Source organism: Gastrolobium bilobum, unplaced genomic scaffold (assembly GCF_033153095.1).
Source record: "Gastrolobium bilobum isolate Gb01-03AN ecotype WA unplaced genomic scaffold, APGP_CSIRO_Gbil_v1 utg19595, whole genome shotgun sequence".
NCBI classification, from domain to species: Eukaryota; Viridiplantae; Streptophyta; class Magnoliopsida; order Fabales; family Fabaceae; genus Gastrolobium; species Gastrolobium bilobum.
The window spans coordinates 9436-30429 of NW_026895355.1; the positions used below are offsets into that span (position 1 = coordinate 9436).

At 37.9% G+C, this 20994-nt stretch overlaps 1 pseudogene; it reads left to right on the forward strand.

Moving 5' to 3' along the window:
* The first annotated feature begins 15953 nt into the window (after positions 1 to 15953).
* LOC133306828 (zeatin O-glucosyltransferase-like) lies at positions 15954 to 18721 on the forward strand (annotated as a pseudogene).
* The last annotated feature ends 2273 nt before the right edge of the window (positions 18722 to 20994 follow it).

Below are 20994 nucleotides of genomic sequence, written 5' to 3' on the forward strand. Positions count from 1 at the left end.
ATGTTGATATCAAACTTCACAGAATTGAATTCTAAATTCATCTATGATACTGGTATCATTAGAATAACTCTCTAACTCAGATTCCCTGGTTAGGGTTAGTCTACTGTCTGTTGTTGCATCAGCAGTAAAAAATAACAGGCAGAAATTCACCTGTTTAGAATACCATCAATATGGATATCAAAATTCCTATAACTTCTTTCTCATCTCAGTAATGACCCTTAGGTCGTCATAAAAACTCTCTAATTTTGAATTACCAAATTATGGTTATTATACGAGTAGTCCAACGAGGAAATACGAGTTGCTCGTTGGAGCGAGCAATCTAGCGAGGAGATACGAATGACCGTCTTATGTTACGATTTTAAAATGGTGTTACTCGCTGACTACAGCTCGCTGAAGCGAGCAGAGTTAAATCAACCAATGTAAGTTCTACACCTTTTTGGTTAATGGTATTACCTAATGAGGGATGGTTGGTTAATTTATGACGCTTCCAAACTATAGATGATGTATGATTAAAGTATTTGAGTTAATTGATTATGGAATTGGTTTATTTATAGAAAAGAAAAAGTTTTTTTGTAAATTTTAATTTAATTCCTCTGGTTATAACTGCGCTTAATACCATAATGTTTGATAACAATCCAGTCTAGAATGGGTGTTACACCCTCACCACTAGAGTAATCTTAGTGGCTTATTTTTTGAATTTCTAACCTCACATATTCTCTCCCTTATCCTTACATCTTCTCATTCTTATATATAAGTCTATTAACATGATTTAATTCTTCTCCAACACGAAGATGCTGGAATAATGCAGATATTTACTTAATCCAAACAGGATTTTGTTCACAAATGGAAGAACAACTATTTCATGGCATTTGACAAATTTGTTCAAGAGATAATTTGTCAGATTTATTTACTAAGACATTGTATACTTCAAGTTTTAAGAAGCCAATATATAAGACTAAGCTTCACAGACTTAAAGTTATTAAATGGTGTTAGCATTAAGGGGAGTAAAATATGTGTTGCACTTCACTAAGGACTTGTCCCATTGGGTTTACCTAGTAAGATTTTTAATAAGGCAGCTTGCGATTCATATTACTTGAAATGTATACTCTTTTTCCTTCGCTGGGACTTTTTCTCACAAGATGTTAGTATATGGATGTCCTAGAGACAATCTTTTGATTAGATTAGGACATATGTGGACCTTTTATTTTGTCACAAATAAATATACGCACTCTTTATCCTGTTTCATATTTTGTCTCGATATTATTAATATTATATGAGTAACTGGATAAACCCCTTAGAATAGAATAGGTATCTCTTGAGTATCTGTGATGAGATCACGATCATGAGGATTCAAGTATACCAGATGTTTATTCCTAATTTTATGTTCCTAGTCTAGAGACACTGAGAATGGGGATCAGTAATCTCGGGTAAGACTAGCACGACTTATCTACTTGTATTCAGATACAAGGTAAAGATCTCATGAGCTACAGATATGGAGATGTTTTAGCTAAAGTCGTGGGTGGACCTATAAGGGTATAGCTCGCACTGAACAGACCCACAAAGAGACTCTATGAGGAAATCTCACAAATAGTATCATTAGAGCAGTCTTTTAATATTTGGGTATGTCTTTCCTTAGACCAGAAGTTTTCACCTAGACTATGTTCTAAAAGGCATGCTTTAATTGTATACCTCGTCTGCCTGAAACATGGAGACTCATAGGTATACTTTTGGGCATGTCCTGAAAGAGCACATACCTAGAGTGATAAGCTGAAGGAATTTGTCAAATCTCTGTGAGGGATTAGGTTATCTGTAAACCGGAGAAATCAGGATGACATTTACAGGACTCGGGAATCTATGCATAGTAAAATATATCATAAGATGATCTGCCTTTAGAGTCAGTAAATTGAAGATTCCCTATTTCAAATTAAAGCTTACCCTAAACCGCAAGGGTTGATATGTATCCTCACCCTAGGTCTAAAGGAAAGGTAACTGAGACGAAAGGAAATACATACGGTAACCAAATATATGTAATAGGATGATCATGTCATTAACCTAACTAGCTCTGGGGCAACAAAACATTGCTAGTGCTCTGTGTTGTCATTAAATGGGTTGTGGGCTTGTTAGGCCCAAGCTCATTTATGTCAGTGGCTATGTTGGGCCTAATGGATCTCACACTAATACCTTATTGTCTTGATGAATATAGCATTAAAGGTATTGGGCCTAATAAAGGTTGTTAGCCCAAGAAGAAGTTTGGAAGCCCCCCCTAAGAGGGAAAGGACGCACCATATGGCTGGCCATATGATGGTTATTAAGTCAGATTTTTGACTAGGTATAGACTTAGTCTCATGAGGATATGATAGGAGGTTGTTGGCTAGATTTGAATTGCAACAACTCCACTTATTCCTCCACCATTGGGCGCTACATAGGTCAGATTTTTGGGAGAAAAATCTGATTCAATTCAATCATTTTCTCATCTCCAAGTGTGCTTCCTTTTGTGAGGTTCTCTTTAGGGTTTTTTTTTTCGAAAATTACCTAGACTTTTCTCATAGAATCTATGCGCCACTTTGTGAGTTTTTCATGCTGAAAAATTCACTCATCTAAATACATTAACCTTGTTTCCTTCTTCTCCTATTGGGACGCCTAAAGTGCCTTCCTTGTGGTGTTCGTTTGGTGGCTTTTCAAGAAAGGTTCTTGCATCTTGACGTAGGGTGGTGTGGATCAACGTTAGAGGGTTTGAACCTTCAAACCTAACACTGATCATCTTGGAGTTTTGAATCACGAACAAGGTACATCATACTGTCTTAAAGCATGTATCTTGATTAGCATGTGCGATTCCGCTTTAAAATTTTTTGTTTTCATCCTCACATGCCATCGGCCTTCAAGGCCATTTTCTTTCACAAGAGTTTTTCCTAGTAAGATTTTAATGAGGTACATTATATTATTGGATATCCAAGCGGGAGTGTTATAAATAATATTAATGTGGATGTCCATGACCCATAAATAATGTGAAAAATCCACATTAAAAATGTAAATCTCCAAGTTAATAATATGCAATAAGGGGTATTTAGTTTTATTATTTTTTTCATTGTAACTAATTAAGAGCCTATAAATAGAGCTTATATGTAAAGCTTGTCAGATACATCACAATACAATATAAATATTACTCTCCCCTTTTTCTTATTTTCTTTGTTATATTTACTATATTTCTTCTATTATCCTTTAGTTTCATAATAAGAAAAAATTAAAAAATATTTTCCAAACATTCAATTATTTAGGAGATTTATTTGTTTATTTCTTCAAATTTGAAGTTATATATAAATCATGTTTGCGTACAATAAAAAATGTCAAGGTTAGGACAAAAGTAATATAGAATAATGTGATAGGTTATTCTATCTACTATTTTTTCTGCCTACCTTTTCCTACCACACTCTCCAAGTCATAAAGGAATATATTATTATATCGCTGTGCATTGTTGTTAAAGACCCAAGTCACTGGGCATTATTTATTAGACGTTCATATCGCTGTGCTTTGTTGTTAAAGAAAGGAATATACATATTTATCATCTACGAAGAATCCCGGTCTCTTTCTCTTTTGGAACACATTCTCTTCTCGAGAAGCTTTCATCCGCTACATTATTTGACATCAGTGAGTTTTATTTCTGAAGAAAGGAGCATATATATTTATCGTCAGGATCTTCATCACATCTCTCTTGGAGCAATTATCCTCCTCAGAAGCTTTCATCTACAACATTATTTTATTATTATCAGACGGTCAAGACATCTTTATTTCAGTTTTTAAACATGATCATGGAGGAACATATTTGAGCAACCAGACATCAAAGACCCAATTCACTGGACATTACTTATTATACATTCATATCGCCGAGCTTTGTTGTTAAAGAAAGGAATATACACATTTATCATTTATGAAGACTACCAACCTCTTTCTCTCTTGGAACACATTATTCTCTCCAGAAGCTTTTATCTACGACATTATTTGTCACCAGCAAGTTTAATTTCTGAAGAAGGGAGTATATTTATTTATCATAAGAATCATCACTCTCTATTTTGGAACACATCATCCTCTCCAGAAGATCTCATCTACTACTTTATTTATCTCACGAAGTTCAGATCTGCAATCCTGTCGACTTTATTTTATTAGATCATCAAGACATTCTTATTCGAGTTGTCAACATCTTCAGGCTATTTGATTCAACATGAGCTCGCCAACTTACGCTTACAATTAAAATTATTATCACTCCAACAACATTTGAAGACCTTCCTCAACAACAAGACGCATCTTCGAAGACAACAAAAGTTCAGCACAATTGCAAGCCATAATAGAAGATTCTCTTTAAGCACTTAAGCATCACCAACCAGTCGATTCATACTCGGTGACAACAAATAGACAAGACATGAAGGCCGACGTATTAGCGATCGGTTACATTATATCTTGCTTAGAACACTACACACTACGGGTATCCGGCCTAAAGCTGCCACATATCTTGGCACCTTGACTCCTTCAAGCTACCAAGCTGGGGGGCTCCTGTTCCGGATGCTACTTACTAAGGCCCACCAGATGGGCCCAATCGTTTAAAGCCCACATCTAGAACCTTCTAGAGGGCACCCATGGCAAGCCATAGAGGCTCACCACTGGGAAATTTCCAATCCTGCATTGCTGCCCCTGTACACTGACAGTGGGCAGCTTAATGAGACAGCTCATGGGCTGACCAGCTCAAGCCCCCATGAAGAGAGGACTCTCCTCTCTAAATACCCCTCTCACACATGGAGAGGGGATCTTCTTCTTCCCCACTCCTCTCATATGCTGTCATACACACACACTCCCCCCTTGAGCACATAGATGGTAAGCTCCACTAGTGCCTTGGTCTCTACCATGACTACTATGGACACCCCTATATCAACATACTGCACCCTCTATGGGAGACATTTATGTACCACTATGAGTACAGTTATATTGTCAAACTTTTTTTTTTTATAAACTTACAAATTATATTATATTTTACCGGTAATACTTTACTCAACAGTATCTTAATGATAAAATATTGAATAGTTTGTAAATAAAAAATTTATAAATATAATTTTTTGATTTTTTATTTATTCCAATTTTTTTTTTTAAATTTTGGTGATTTCCACACGATCCGCAGGTTACAGACTAACTGCATATTTCATGTAGGTTTTCTTATTATTTTAAATTTTTTTAAAAAAATCATTTTTTTTAATTTTTATATGTCAACTGTAACGCCCGGCCGCTTCAAGAATCAATGACTATCCCCACATACTAACACGAGACTTTTCAGTGTGCTTTTTCCTCACTCGCACACTTCCCGGGAAAACTTCCCAAGAGGTCACCCATCCCAGAATTGCTCCAAGTCAAGCACGCTTAACTATGGAGTTCTTCCGATCTGGGCTACCGAAAAGCAGATGCATCTTGTTAGAATAGGTAGCCTTATACCTGCACAACCTTTGGAATCGCTCTCTTTCGGGTGTCGATTCGATTCATTCATGCATGTAACCCCCCGCTGGAAGCCTGTCAGGAGCCGCTCCTTGTCATTGCCTTTTTGCACCGGCGATCACTCCCTACCCTCGTCAGCGCTCGGGATGTTACATGCCCACCAGCTTCCGCCTGGTTCGTCCTTGAACCACACCGTACTAGATGAGAGGCCCTGCTCTGATACCACTTGTAACGCCCAGCAACTTGCAAGGATCAACGACTATCCCCACATACTAACACGAGAATTTTCAGTGTGCTTTTTCCTCACTCGCACACTTCTCGGGAAAACTTCTCAGGAGGTCACCTATCCCATAATTGCTCCAAGTCAAGCACGCTTTACTGTGAGTTCTTCCGATCCGGGATACCGAAAAGCAGATGTATCTTGTTAGCATAGGTAGTACCATTTAATTCTTACAAGCTATCCCAAACTGTGCAGCCTTATAGCTGCACATCCTTTGGAATCCCTCTCTTTCGGGTGACGATTCGATTCATTCATGCACGTAACCCCCCGCTGGAAGCCTGTCAGGAGCCGCTCCTTGTCCGTGCCTCTTTGCACCGGCGATCACTCCCCACCCTCGTCAGCGCTCGGGATGTTACATGCCCAACCATTGTGACCCTTCACATATTTGGATTTCTTACCCATACACAAATACATTATGTGGTTGAGTTGGACGATTTCTTTCGCAGTTCAGGCTTTGACACGACACGACACGACAACCAATCTGTGCAACACGTTTTACCACCCTTCCATATAATATTGGATTAATTAATTACAAACTTTTTATAAAGTTAGTTACAATGTCAACCGGAGGCATGGTGTGCATAATGTTCATTTCAATATAAAGTTCCCATTTTCGCATCTATGTATTGCTAAAAACACACTGGCTTTTGCTGAGTGATACTACACCGTCATTTTCTAAAATAATAGCTTTCTATATAAGATTCAAGTAATCAATTACTGAGTTTCTATATAATTACAATGTCAACCAAACAGGCATGATCTGCGCAATTTACCATGATCCCTATATAATTTAATGCAAAATTTTGAAGTGATCATTGTAATTCCAACTTCCTCCTTTTATTAAGATATGGAAGAGTCTGTTGGGAATGCGAAGCGAAAGAGGAAAGTAACAAAGGAAACCAAATTGTATTCAATTAATCAATCGTCACATGTACAATGAATGGGTTTTTATATACCCAACCAACTGATTACAACTAACAAACTAACTTGCTTCTTTACAGCAACTGACTAACTAACTTCCCACACGTGGCATCCACTATAGCAGGGAATGTTTCACACAAAGTCTCTAAGTCATGCAGGGGTCTTCCTCTGCCTTAATGGTCTTGTTGTTTCCTTTACCTCATCATTTGCTCCATCTTCCAAAGGGACCTTGTCCTCAAGGTCTAAATGAGGATAAGCAGCAGCAAGTTCTTAAGCTGGTTCCCAAGAAGCATCTTCAGGAAGAGAATGGGACCATTGGACCAAAAATTCCTTACGTGACTGGTCACCCACCATACGATCCCTAGACATGAGAAGAGCAATGGGCTGCTGAACGGGATGATTGTCAACACTAGCTTCTGGAAGCGAAGGAAGATGTGGTGGAGGCTGACCAGAGAAAGCTTTCAAAACAGAAACATGAAAGATGGGGTGTATACGGGAGTTTTCTGGAAGTGCTACTTGATAAGCTACATAACTAATAGCACGTTGTATGGAAAAAGGTCCAAAATACCGTTTGGAGAGCTTGTGACTGCCACGATGTTGGACATTTAGCAAGTGCACTAGTGGTACAAGTAATAAAACGATGAGTAAAGATCGTTCCCACGAGGATTTGTGTCAAGCACTGACTAACCATATGTACTTGAGTTGAATCAAACAAAAGTTCATAGATTGCATAGATTTCTTGTCACCAGAAACTACACTGAATTGAATTAAAACTTGATAAATAAATAAAATGTAAATTATAATCTAAACAAGTAGTCAGATGTCAATTTTTCTCAAACATGAATTTATAGATGAAACAATTTCCATTATGAATTATCTACTATGTGATGTTGATCAACCTTTTTCTTATCATCTCAAGATGTAATCCCTTACTACCCTGATAGACACATTAATCAGAAACCCCAATCCCTTGGTGATTCCTTTCTAATACATGCATTAGTTACTAAGGTCTTAAGATCACATCAGAATCCTAGCATCAATCCCTTGACTACTAGAACACTGATGATGAAGTTGTCAAAAATAGAGAAACAATGTAAACATGTCTGTTCTACACTATTCCTTAACATGAAGAATTAATCAAGACAACTTCATACAATCATATAATAGATAAACAAAACATCTAATTAACCATTTATAAATTCAAACTTGAGTTCCATTGAATCAGACTACAAAGGACTCTACTCAGACATAATACAAATAATAGCAAGAGAAGAAGAAGAAATATCAAACTCCATTGTCATGATAGTTGAGTCTTCAATCTTCAAGTACAATTACATGAAAGTATACTAACTATTACAATACTAAGTCCTAAGAATTTGGAAAGTCAGAGAAAATGAGGAGTCAGATCAGATCTATGAAAGACCTGATCTGATCTCCCTTCTCCTAGTGTGATGAGAAAAGTCAGAATGAGATATGATGGATTGGATCTGATATCTGGAATCTGTCAGAATGTGAAGGCCCCTTGTCCTTTTATAATTTACAAATTACAACTGAAAACTGACATGGGCGCTAAAACTCTCATTTCTGGACGTTTTAGCGCTCAACCTTGACGGATGCCCAATTGCTTTTAACTGTCTTGGGCGCTAAAACGCTCAGTTTTGGGCGTTTTAATGTTCAGCACCAGCATCTTTTGTGCAACAGGGCGCTAAAACGCTCAGTTTTGGGCGTCTTAGCGCCCAACACTTAGAATTTTCTCATTCTTCAGAATCATCTTCCTTCTCTCTTTTGCTTCTTGAGCTTCATTTCCCTACAAAAACAATGTAAATTTTCAACATAAGCTTCAGAACTTGTATTTGAGAGATTTCCAGGACATTAACCTCTTTTCCATCCATTTAATCACACAAATTGATATTAATTCATGCTTAAAAACCTGATGAACTAAGGGTTCATCACAATTCCCAGATTTGAACATTGTTGTCCTCAGCAATGAATTAAAACAGAGAAGGACTTGAGATTCTTTACAGATGAAATTCATGAGGATGGACTTCAATTAACAAAAGATCAACATTTCATGATACAAAATTATAACCATGCAATCTCTTATTTCCTATGATTTGCCCAACATCATTTGTGACTTTTCAACAGATCAGTAAAGATGATATACAGAGACTTCCAAACAACAACACCCTCTCACTAGAAACTTCTCAAAAATTATGAGAATTTTAACACTCTTGCACACTAGTGTTTAAGGATGTACTTATCACTCACTCTTCACTGCACTCAAACTACCATAGGCTTGCCCATCTTCTCACTATTCATAGTAACAATGATCCATAAGGTAGATCAAAAAGGTTTTGGTATGATTAGCAATGAGGCTTGGTGTGTGGCTTGACTAAAGGTAAGGATTTATGTGAAAGGGTAAGTTCAGATCAAATGAATCAGATTCAGATAAGAGGGAATTCACAGTAATTAATCAATTTCTTCCTAATTCCCTCAACTTTCTTCCTTTTCATTCCTTGTTCTTTTCTTTGAACCTTTCCTCCTCCTTTTCTTCCTGACACTTTGTGTCTTTAACAAAATTTCTTTTTCTTTTTCTTTCAGACACTTTGTGTCTTTAATACTTCCCTCTGTCTCTTCCAAACACTTTGTGTTTCACAACCTTTTCTTTCTTTTCCTTCTTTCTTTCTTATGTTTCCAACACCTTGCATTCCCTTATTGCAAAAACACTTTCCTCCCCACAGAACACTCCATCCCTTATCACTTATCTGAAACTTTTAATCTGAAGGATTGGAATAAATGTGGATCTTGGCTTGATAGACAACAGGCTAGGCTCAAGTGTTTCATGCAATTGGAACTTAAAGGTTGGCCATTTGACTTTCTGGTTCAAGAAGGAAATGCCTCTACCCTACACATCATCAACCATTTCAAGCAAGAAACATGGCAAGTTCTAGAGCTATTCATGCAGTGAAGTGCTCTCTGAACAAAATTTTCTGTATAGGCTCAATTTCCTCACAGTTCAGAGTGTATGCTTGACTTTCTCTATATGCATCAAAACTAATCTTTCTACTCTTACACATTGAATGAGTCATGCAATCATTTCATTTAAGCTCAGCATGCAAGGTATAAGATTGTATCCTTTAATTTGATCAATCATATAAAACTTTGATCAGTCAAATCCTCATGAAATTTCATATCAAAACTGAAATCCAAATTCAATATTACAGCTAAAATCTAAATCACACAAGACAACTTAGAAAAGAAAAAGATTGAGATATTTCCCTGTTTTGGCTCATCAATTCGTGTGACATCTCCATGAAATTTGCTTGCCATTCAATCACACCCAATTCCCAGATTTAAATGTTGATGTCCCCAGCAACTAATTTAAATTGAAAACAGCAATTGATCACTGAAACACATTATACATAACCCAATAGCATCAGTACTATCACAATGTGAATCAGTCAAAACAGTAATTATCTCAATGTACTCAACTGAATTACAAAACTAAACTAACAGCAAAATAAAACTAAGAGAAAACTACCCAGGAACATGTAAATCATATGAGTGGACCAGCGCTAAAACGTTGAAATCAAGCGTTTTAGCGCTGGTCTCCAGAGACATGTGCACATTGATGTGCGTCGCATCGCGCTAAAACGGTCACGTCTGAACGTTTTAGCGCTCTGGACCAAAAAGAACAAAAATTCAAACATAAATTCAAATTGCTGAAAAATAAAAGATTCAATCTCAAATATCAATGGTGTCTGTCAATGTTGAAGAACAAATCCCCGGCAACGGCGCCAAAAACTTGTTGGACATTTAGCAAGTGCACTAGTCGTACAAGTAATAAAATGATGAGTAAAGATCGTTCCCACGAGGATTTGTGTCAAGCACTGACTAACCATATGTACTTGAGTTGAATCAAACAAAAGTTCATAGATTGCATAGATTTCTTGTCACCAGAAACTACACTGAATTGAATTAAAACTTGATAAATAAATAAAATGTAAATTATAATCTAAACAAGTAGTCAGATGTCAATTTCCCTCAAACATGAATTTATAGATGAAACAATTTCCATTATGAATTATCTACTATGTGATGTTGATCAACCTTTTTCTTATCATCTCAAGATGTAATCCCTTACTACCCTGATAGACACATTAATCAGAAACCCCAATCCCTTGGTGATTCCTTTCTTAATACATGCATTAATTACTAAGGTCTTAAGATCACATCAGGATCCTAGCATCAATCCCTTGACTACTAGAACATTGATTATGAAGTTGTCAAAAATAGAGAAACAATGTAAACATGTCTGTTCTACACTATTCCTCAACATGAAGAATTAATCAAGACAACTTCATACAATCATATAGTAGATAAACAAAACATCTAATTAACCATTCATAAATTCAAACTTGAGTTCCATTGAATCAGACTACAAAGGACTCTACTCAGACATAATACAAATAATAACAAAAGAAGAAGAAGAAAGATCAAACTCCATTGTCACGATAGTTGAGTCTTCAATCTTCAAGTACAATTACATGAAAGTATACTAACTATTACAATACTAAGTCCTAAGAATTTGGAAAGTCAGAGAAAATGAGGAGTCAGATCAGATCTATGAAAGACCTGATCTGATCTCCCTTCTCCTAGTGTGATGAGAAAAGTCAGAATGAGATATGATGGATTGGATCTGATATCTGGAATCTGTCAGAATGTGAAGGCCCCTTTTCCTTATATATTTACAAATTACAACTGAAAACTGACATGGGCGCTAAAACTCTCATTTCTGGACGTTTTAGCGCTCAACCTTGACGGATGCCCAACTGCTTTTAACTGTCTTGGGCGCTAAAACGCTCAGTTTTGGGCGTTTTAATGTTCAGCACCAGCATCTTTTGTGCAACAGGGCGCTAAAACGCCCAGTTTTGGGCGTTTTAGCGCCCAACACTTAGAATTTTCCCATTCTTCAGAATCATCTTCCTTCTCTCTTTTGCTTCTTGAGCTTCATTTCCTCACAAAATCAATGTAATTTTTCAACATAAGCTTCAGAACTTGTATTTGAGAGATTTCCAGGACATTAACCTCTTTTCCATCCATTTAATCACACAAATTGATATTAATTCATGCTTAAAAACCTGATGAACTAAGGGTTCATCACACGACGAGCAACAGAAATTTGTCAGTATGGTTGCAACTTCACTAACACCAAATCACCCTCCTGGAATATGCGTTCATGACGATTCTTATCAGTATATGCTTTCATACGGTTCCTGGCCTGGTCCAAATTGCGTTTAAGGCTAGCAATTATTTCAGCACGCTGTCCTAAATTGAAATCAACAGCTTCAACCAAAGCTGCAGCTGGCAAATAAGAAGGGATCATGGTAGGAATCTTACCAAATAAAGCTTGATAAGGAGACATCTTAATAGATGAATGCACAGCTGTATTATAGTGTAGCTCAGCCCAACACAAAAAGGTGGACCACTGATTGTTTTTCTCACTACAAAAAGCCCGCAAATATTGTTCCAGATACCGATTAGTGACCTCCGATTGTCCATCAGTTTGAGTATGATAGGAAGAACTAGTCTTCAATGTAGTACCGTTGAGTCAAAACAAATGAACCCATAAATTTCTAAGAAAAATGTTGTCTCTATCCGAGATGATTGTCTTGGGAAAACCATGATGCTTAACAACCATCGAACAGAACAATTGGGCAACCATAGGTGCATTATACGAAGAAGGAAGACCTCCAAAGTGAGCATGCTTAGTAAAACGATCAACAACAACCAGGATGGTAGATAAACCGTGAGAAATTGGTAAGTCGGTGATGAAGTCCATTGTAAGATCTTCATAGGCTCCCTCAGGCACTGGAAGAGGCTGCAATAATCCTTGTGAAGGAATAGGGCCTGACTTCACTTGCTGACAGATGACACAATCACAGGCAAAAGCTTTGACATCACGACACATGGATTTCTAGTAAAAAGAGGCTGACAGTGGTAAGAACGTGCGAAGTGCTCCAGCATGTCCTCCTATTGGAGTGGTATGAGCCTCATTAATAAGCTCCAATATGAGAGAAGAGTGTGATCCCAATAAAAACCGACGGTGATGAAAAAGGAGTCCATCCTTAAGAGTGATAGCAGGATGAGGACAATTGTCTACAGAAAGCTGTCCATGGATGAACAAAAGCTCCTGATCATTAGCATTTTCCTCCCGAATGCGTTGCAAGATATCAAATGTAGGGGAAGATATCAATGCAAGTAACCCAGCAACATCAGTGTCCTCAAATTGACGAGATAAAGCATCAGCAACAATATTACTGTTGCCCGATTTAAATTCAATTGAGAAACTATACCCAAGTAATTTGCAAACATAACGGTGTTGCTTAGGTGTTTGAATAACCTGAGAGAGCAATTCCTTAATACTACGATGATCAGTTCGGATAATAAACTGACTGCCAAGTAGATACTGTCTCCAACGCTTTACTGCCTCAGTTATGGCGAACAATTCCCTCACATAGGCTGAAGCAACACTCATACGAGGACCAAGCTTTTTACTAAAAAAAGCAAGGGGTTTATCACCTTGAAGCAGAACAGCTCCCACACCAGTCATAGATGCATCCATCTCCACAATAAAATGAGTAGAGAAATCAGGTAAAGCCAATGCAGGGATGTCGGCCATGGCTTGTTTGAGAGCAAGGAAGGCAGCAGTAGCATTAGAGAACCATGAAAACTGATCTGTCTTGAGAAGGTCAGTCAGTGGTGCTGCAATTAAAGCATAATTGCGCACGAAACGTCTATAATACCCCGTTAAACCTAGGAAGCTGCGAAGGTTCTTCACTGTGGAAGGAAGTGGCCAATCAAGCATGGCAGAGATCTTTTTAGGATCTGCTCGAACGCCAGTAGCAGAAACCATATGGCCCAAATAATCAATCTCCTGTACCCCAAAGCTGCATTTACTCAATTTGACATAAAATTGATTTTGCTGCAATAAAACAAGAACAACATGTAAATGAGTTAAATGATCTAAGAAGGATACACTATAGACCAGTATGTCGTAAAAAAAAACAATGACAAATTTGCGAAGATAAGGCTTGAGGAGTTGATTCATCATGGCTTGAAAGGTTGAAGGAGCATTAGTCAATCCGAAGGGCATCACCAAGAATTCATAATGACCCTCATGAGTACGAAAAGCAGTCTTATGAACATCTTCTGGTCGTACTCTTATTTGATGATAGCCTGCTCGAAGATCAAGCTTGGAATAAAAACCAGCCCCCAAGAGTTCATCAAGAAGTTCATCAATGATGGGAATGGGGAATCGATCTTTAATGGTGATGGCATTGAGTGCCCTATAGTCGATACACATGCGCCATGTACTGTCATGTTTCCTAACCAAGAGAACTGGTGAAGAGTATGGATTGTGACTAGGCTGAATGAACCCATTAGTAAGGAGATCATTGACCTGTTTCTCAATTTCCTCCTTTTGATGATATAGATATCTATAGGGCCTAACATTGACTGGCTTAGAACCTGGTTCCAAGTGGATGGAGTGATCACAATTACGGAATGGTGGCAGAGTTTGAGGAACTGCAAAAACAGACTGGAACCGAAGGAGAAGATCCCATAATTCTGGAGTAAGATTCGGCTGTAATGCAGCTAAGTCAGAGCTGGTGGAATCCAAACCCGACAATGTGAAGCAAGATGTAATAGGAGAAGACTGGTCCAATGTAGGAGTAGCTCCTCTAAGAACCACCAACTCATTGTTATGTAGAAAATCCATAGACATGGATTGATAATCATGTGTGACCCTTCCAAGCGTGCTAAGCCATTCAATGCCAAGTATCACATCAAAAGTCGGTATAGCCAGGACCCATAAATCCACCACAATGGAATGTCCCTGTAATTGTAATGATACACTAGGACACTTCTTTTCACAAATCAGAAAATCACCACTACCCAAAAAGACTCTCATTTTCTTCACTTTAGTCAATGTGAAACCCAACAAAGAAGCTATATCATGATGCACAAAATTATGTGTGCTGCCAGAATCAACCAAAACTCTAACCATATAATTAGCAATAAAGGCCGTAAAGGAGATAGAACGAGGATTGATGTCACCTGATAAGGCATGAAGAGCAGCATCAACTGGAAGAGACTGATTCAGATCAGTTTGCCAAAGAATCTGTTCATCCTCCTCATCTGACTCATTAGGATCTCCAATCAAAAGAAGAACCTGTGCTTTGCATCGATGACTTTTTGACCACTTCTCATCACAATGGTAACAAAGATTCAAGTCACGACGACGTTGCAGTTCATCATTAGGTAACTTCCGTATTGGTAAAGAAGATGTTAAAGATGTGGATTTGGGTAGAATGGATGTGGACGGAATAGAATTGTTGGTAGTGGAAGAGGTGAAGGATGTAGTCGGTGTTTGATTATTTGTGGAAGAGGGTTTGGTGGTATTCTGGTATGTGGAAGAAGATGAAAAGGATTTCTTGGAATTGGCAGAGAAGGAAGAACGCAATTGTTCATGATGGGAATTAAAGGCAAAGGCAAGTTGCATGGCATGGTGCAATGAGGTTGGCCATTGAAGTTGAATTGCACTACGCAATTCTGGTTGAAGTCCAGATATGAAGAAACTCATAAGAACATCATCAGAAAAATCTGGAACTTGATTAAGCAAACCTTAAAACTCGCGAACATACTCCAAGAGGGTGCCAGATTAAGACAATTTGGAAATGGCACCTTTCAAATCGATGAACGCAGACGCTCCAAATCGCTGACGAATTGCACGAACCAAATTCTCCCATGTATTGATCGTACCAGTAATATACAACCACTGGAACCATGGTGCCGCAGACCCATCCATTTTTAACCCAGCAAGTTGAACTTTGAACTGAGATGGAATACTCTGCAAATGAAAATACAATTCTGTTTTGAAAACCCAACTATGTGGGTCAGCACCATTGAAAGAGGGAATCTCCATCTTAACAGTTTTGAGACATCGTTGATCCATAGGTTCTCCATTTCCAGCATGAGAGCTAGGAATCGAATGGTGTGAAGGACCCATGTTATGCGTATGTTGGGGCATATTCGAGGAATTCGGATTCTGGGTATGAGCCATGAACTCACGAAGACGATTGTCCATTTGAAGAACCGATTCTGTAAGTTGATCCAAATGCTGCTGCAGATCTGAACGTGTAGACTGCACTTCTTGGTTGAATTCGGTGCGTAATTCTTCGGCAACTTCTTGGATTCTCATGGTGGAGTTCAAATCGGGATGAAAGCACCAGATGTTGGGAATGCGAAGCGAAAGAGGAAAGTAACAAAGGAAACCAAATTGTATTCAATTAATCAATCGTCACATGTACAATGAATGAGTTTTTATATACCCAACCAACCGATTACAACTAACAAACTAACTTGCTTCTTTACAGCAACTGACTAACTAACTTCCCACACGTGGCATCCACTACAGTAGGGAATGTTTCACACAAAGTCTCTAAGCCATGCAGGGGTCTTCCTCTGCCTAAATGGTCTTGTTGTTTCCTTTACCTCATCAGAGTCATATGGCAAGAATATGGCTAAACCTAAAAAATCACGGTTCAATTTTTCCTTTATGTTTTTTGTGTTTTAGGGAACGCAAACTGGGGAATAGTGACCAAAATATCTCTTTTTGTAAAAAAATTTATCCAAATGTCACGTGAACAGTACTTTTTACTAGACTGTCATGTGGTGTAATTCGCTACGACTGGTAGCGAATTACGTTCGCCAATGATTTTGTGACACTGTGTCACACTTTCGCAGAAAAAAATTGACTTGTCATAATTCGCTACCAGTGGTAGCGAATTTAGTCTGCAATATGGTCACGTGTCATAAAATTATTGGCGAACGTAATTCGCTACCAACAGTTTGGTAAAAAATAATATTCACGTGCATTTGGGTAAAAATTTTGCCCAAAAAAACACTTTCATCACTGTTCCGCAAACTGGACTTTCTAAATTCTAAGCTAACACAAATAGGGTTCGGGGCAGGCAACCAAAATATGGCAACAAGGGTTGGATAGAACCTTTAGGTCCAAACAGAATTTCAAAATGATATCATTGAGAATTTTTAAACCTCTCTTTTTCATTCACTCAGCTCTTTTGTTTTTGTGGTATAATCATCTTCTTGTTTGGATTAATATTGGACATCTATTGTTGGAAAACAGCCAAATAACGAGCAGAAATAAAATCTAGTGTTTATGAATTACTTTGGAAACAAGTTAAAGAAAAAAGCATGTAATACCAAACGATCAAAGCACGCATATAAATGATTACTAAAAAAAAACAGCACGCATATAAATATTATATTCTCACTCACAAAAAAAAAAAATTATTCTCAAAAACTCTCAATGATGAAATGTCCCGCGCATGCGGCCTTTTAAAATACTTGTATTTTTCAGTATCTGTATGCCACAACAAAATATTAAATACATTACAGTCAAGATATTCATTTTTCAGTGCCCAGCACATTCTAGTATCTAATTCTATAAATACCCAACCTACCGAAGCAATATCCAACACACAAAAAGTTACATAATCCAGTGCCAAAGTTCAGTAACAGATTCTAGCTGCCAAAGTTCGGCAACGGCTTCTAATTACCAAAGCAATGGTGAAAGGCATAGCAGCCATGGCTTTAATCAAAACCAAGTGGTGGTTGTTGTGATACCATTCCCAGCACAAGGCCATATCAATCAGCTTTTGCATCTGTCACGCCTAATCTTATCACATAATATTCCTGTTCATTATGTTGGCACAGCCATACATAATCGACAGGCCACAGTTCGTGTCCAAGGTTGGGACCCAAAATCCATTTCAAATTTTCATTTCCATGATTTTGAAGTTCCTCCCTTTGTTTCCCCTCCTCCCAACCCCAATGAAGAAACCAAATCCCCAACTCATTTGATTCCTTCCATTGAGGCCTCTTCACAATCTGCGTGAACCTGTGGCACAACTTCTGCAATCCCTTTCATCTATAGCTAAAAGGGTCATAGTTATCCATGACTACTTAATAGCATCAGTGGCACAAGATGCAAAAATTATAACAAATGCAGAGAATTACACTTTTCAGAGCAGCTCTGCCTTTTTTACGTCCGTGTATTTTTGGGAGCAAATGGGTAGGCCTCCAGTAGAAAACTTACTTATCCCTAAAGTTCCTTCTCTGGAAGGATGCATCCCAACCCAAATGATAGATTTCATTTGTGCACAAGTAGAATTCCATAATTTCAGTGATGAGAACATCTACAACACAACGAGGGCATTTGAAAGTCCTTACATGGAATCGTTGGAATGCATCGAGGGTAGCAAGCAGCATTGGGCATTGGGGCCCTTCAACCCTTTATCCATTGAGAAGAAAAGCATAAAGGAAAGGCATTTAAGCATGGAGTGGCTTGATAAACAAGAGCCAAATTCAGTTATATATGTATCTTTTGGGACAACAACAGCATTGACATAGGAACAAGTCGAACAGATTGCAATTGGATTGGAGCAAAGCAAGCAAAGGTTCATCTGGGTGCTGAGAGATGCTGATAAAGGAGATATCTTCAATGGAGATGAAGTAAGAAGTCATGAGCTTCCAAATGGGTTTGAAGAGAGGGTTGAAGGAATGGGGTTAGTTGTGAGAGACTGGGCACCCCAATTGGAAATTCTAAGCCATTCTTCAACAGGAGGATTTGTGAGTCACTGTGGATGGAACTCCTGCATAGAGAGCATAACCATGGGGGTTCCAATAGCGACATGGCCTATGCACTCTGATCAGCCAAGAAACAGTGTTTTGATAACACAAGTGTTGAAGATTGGTTTGGTTGTGAAGGATTGGGCTAAGAGAGACGAGTTGGTGACTGCATCAGTTATCGAGAATGCTGTGAGAAGGTTAATGGAAACAAAGGAAGGTGATGAGATGCGAGAGAGAGCAAAGGACCTTAAAAAAGCCATCCATAGGTCCATGGATGAAGGTGGAGTTTCTCGTATGGAAATGGATTCTTTCATTGCTCATATCACTCGATAGTATGGTTCAACTACATACTCTTCTGGCATGCACAGAATGGTAAAGTTTCCGGGATAGTTATGTGTGCAAAACATTCTTGCTGAAATACTAAAATGAATATTTATGCATATATTTCAAAACAATCTTTCTCTTGTATAAATAATTGTTTTCATAAATCAGTAAAGAATTATGAAATTATCTATATAATCTACGACTTAAAATAGAATTGGATAGTGTTCGATACAAGAGAATTGGGGATGTACAATACGAGATTGGTGAATGTATATAGGATCAATATGCTCTCAGATATATATGAAGGAGAAATCTTAAAGAGTAGCAAATTATTGTACACTACGATAAACTACATTTTGCCAACCCTATTAATCACTTTACCTATCTCCTCCCCTACCTTACTGAATAATTATTTGCAATCCATGGTGTCGTTGTCCTTCACCCGTTGCAACAAGAACTCGGCGTTTTCTTCTCCTTCATATACAATTGGGACTTTAGAGTCCAATTCTTCCCCAGCTTTTAACAATATTTCTCCTTCGTCCAATACAATTCAAATTTGGGGGCGCACTCCCGATTGAGGAACCAAGGGTGCGTCCCCTTTTCAGGTGCAGCAGGATGGGGGCAACCCTCGAGAAGTGAAGAACGAAACATCTAGAAGTAGGTATGAGGAAAGTGGGATCCCATGTTTGTGAAGATAGCCTTGTAGATATATAAGAAAGGAGATGATCCACTTACCATCAAAAAAATTTACAACTCTTAAACCAATTTAATCACCGTTGATTTCCGTTAATCTAACGATTATAATTTATTGGAAATCAACGGTGATTAAATTGATTGCAAGAGTTGTAAACTTTTTTGATGGTAAGTGAATTCGTTCTCTTGTAAAAAATAGGATCCTCAACTTCTCTTCTAAAAGAAGAAATTCTGTGTAGTTTTTCGAAAAAAAAGAAAAAAATAAATTTTAAAATTACAAATATGTCTTATTAGTAAAACATATTTGTAATTGGTTACGTCAAAAAATCTCTTCTCCCTTAAGAGGAGAATTACATTTCTACGGTTGTCAATAGAACGGCTCAAGCACAGAAATAAGTTTATGTTCGAGCTATTGCTGATTGGCAAAGCTGCAATGTGTTCTAGCTTATCTTATAATGAAGGGAGAGAACCTCCTAAGAAACCCATAGGTATAGTCCAACATGAAGAGAGAGCCGGACAACACAGTTTGCAGCAACGGTCTTAGCCATGAACGACGACATGGTACAAGTAGACACAGAGTTAGTAGAGGAAAGAGAAAATTTGAGCCAACAATTTGACCCTCATAACTAGGAAAAATCTACAATAGGCCAGCGACAGGTACGACTGGCCAATAGGAAGACACTACCTCAGTTGCTTTTTATACTGGAGTGAGAGGAAAAAAATATTTTTTATACTTTACACTATGTACTCTCAAGAGTGCATATTATAAATTACAAAAAATGCACCCAGTTCAGTACCACCGTAATACTAAAAATGCACTCTATAACTAGAAGATTTCTCTTGCATGGGCTACAACACCTTGGGAGGAGGTTTTGGCTTTTCAAAAATCCAATATTTCACCCATGTGGTTAGCTTCTCCACCCACTCTTAATTGCTCTAACTATCCTCGCCGCCACCGCCTGCATCATTTTGTCACGCAAAACCACCTATAATTTATGGAACATTAAAGGATAAAAAGGGTAATTGGGGGTACCTAATGTGAGAAAGATGAATGTTTACAACATCGAATGACAAAGCAACAATGTCAACCAAGAAACAATGGTGAAAACCCTTACCTACTCATAGAAACACAAAGAAAATGTGTCATGCAAAGAATTTCAGAGAAAAAATAAAGAATGTGTGTAAAGGAAGATAAGGAAAGCAAAATGTGGAGTTGAGGTGTATTACTTTAGTAGATAGTTTCACAATTGCATTAATTTCTTATTTTTTATTAAGAATACAATATTTAAATTTGTTTGCCACTTTTTTTCCCCTAAATTTTTGGTAAATTTTCTGTAGATATCTCCCCTTAAATATTTTTGGACAGTGTATTTGTATTGTTGAGAGCTGCAAGCTGAATATGTTCCCTTAGAGGGGATGAATATCACTATATGGGTGTTGTCGCTAACAAAGTAGAGACCAAGTTAAACGGCGATGTCCCACGTATGAGGTCAGGATCTGGAAGATAGAGTGTGCGTGTGATAGCAAGGGCATGAAGGAATAACAGAGTAACGACACATAAGATGCTATTTTGCTGGGTGATGGAAGGG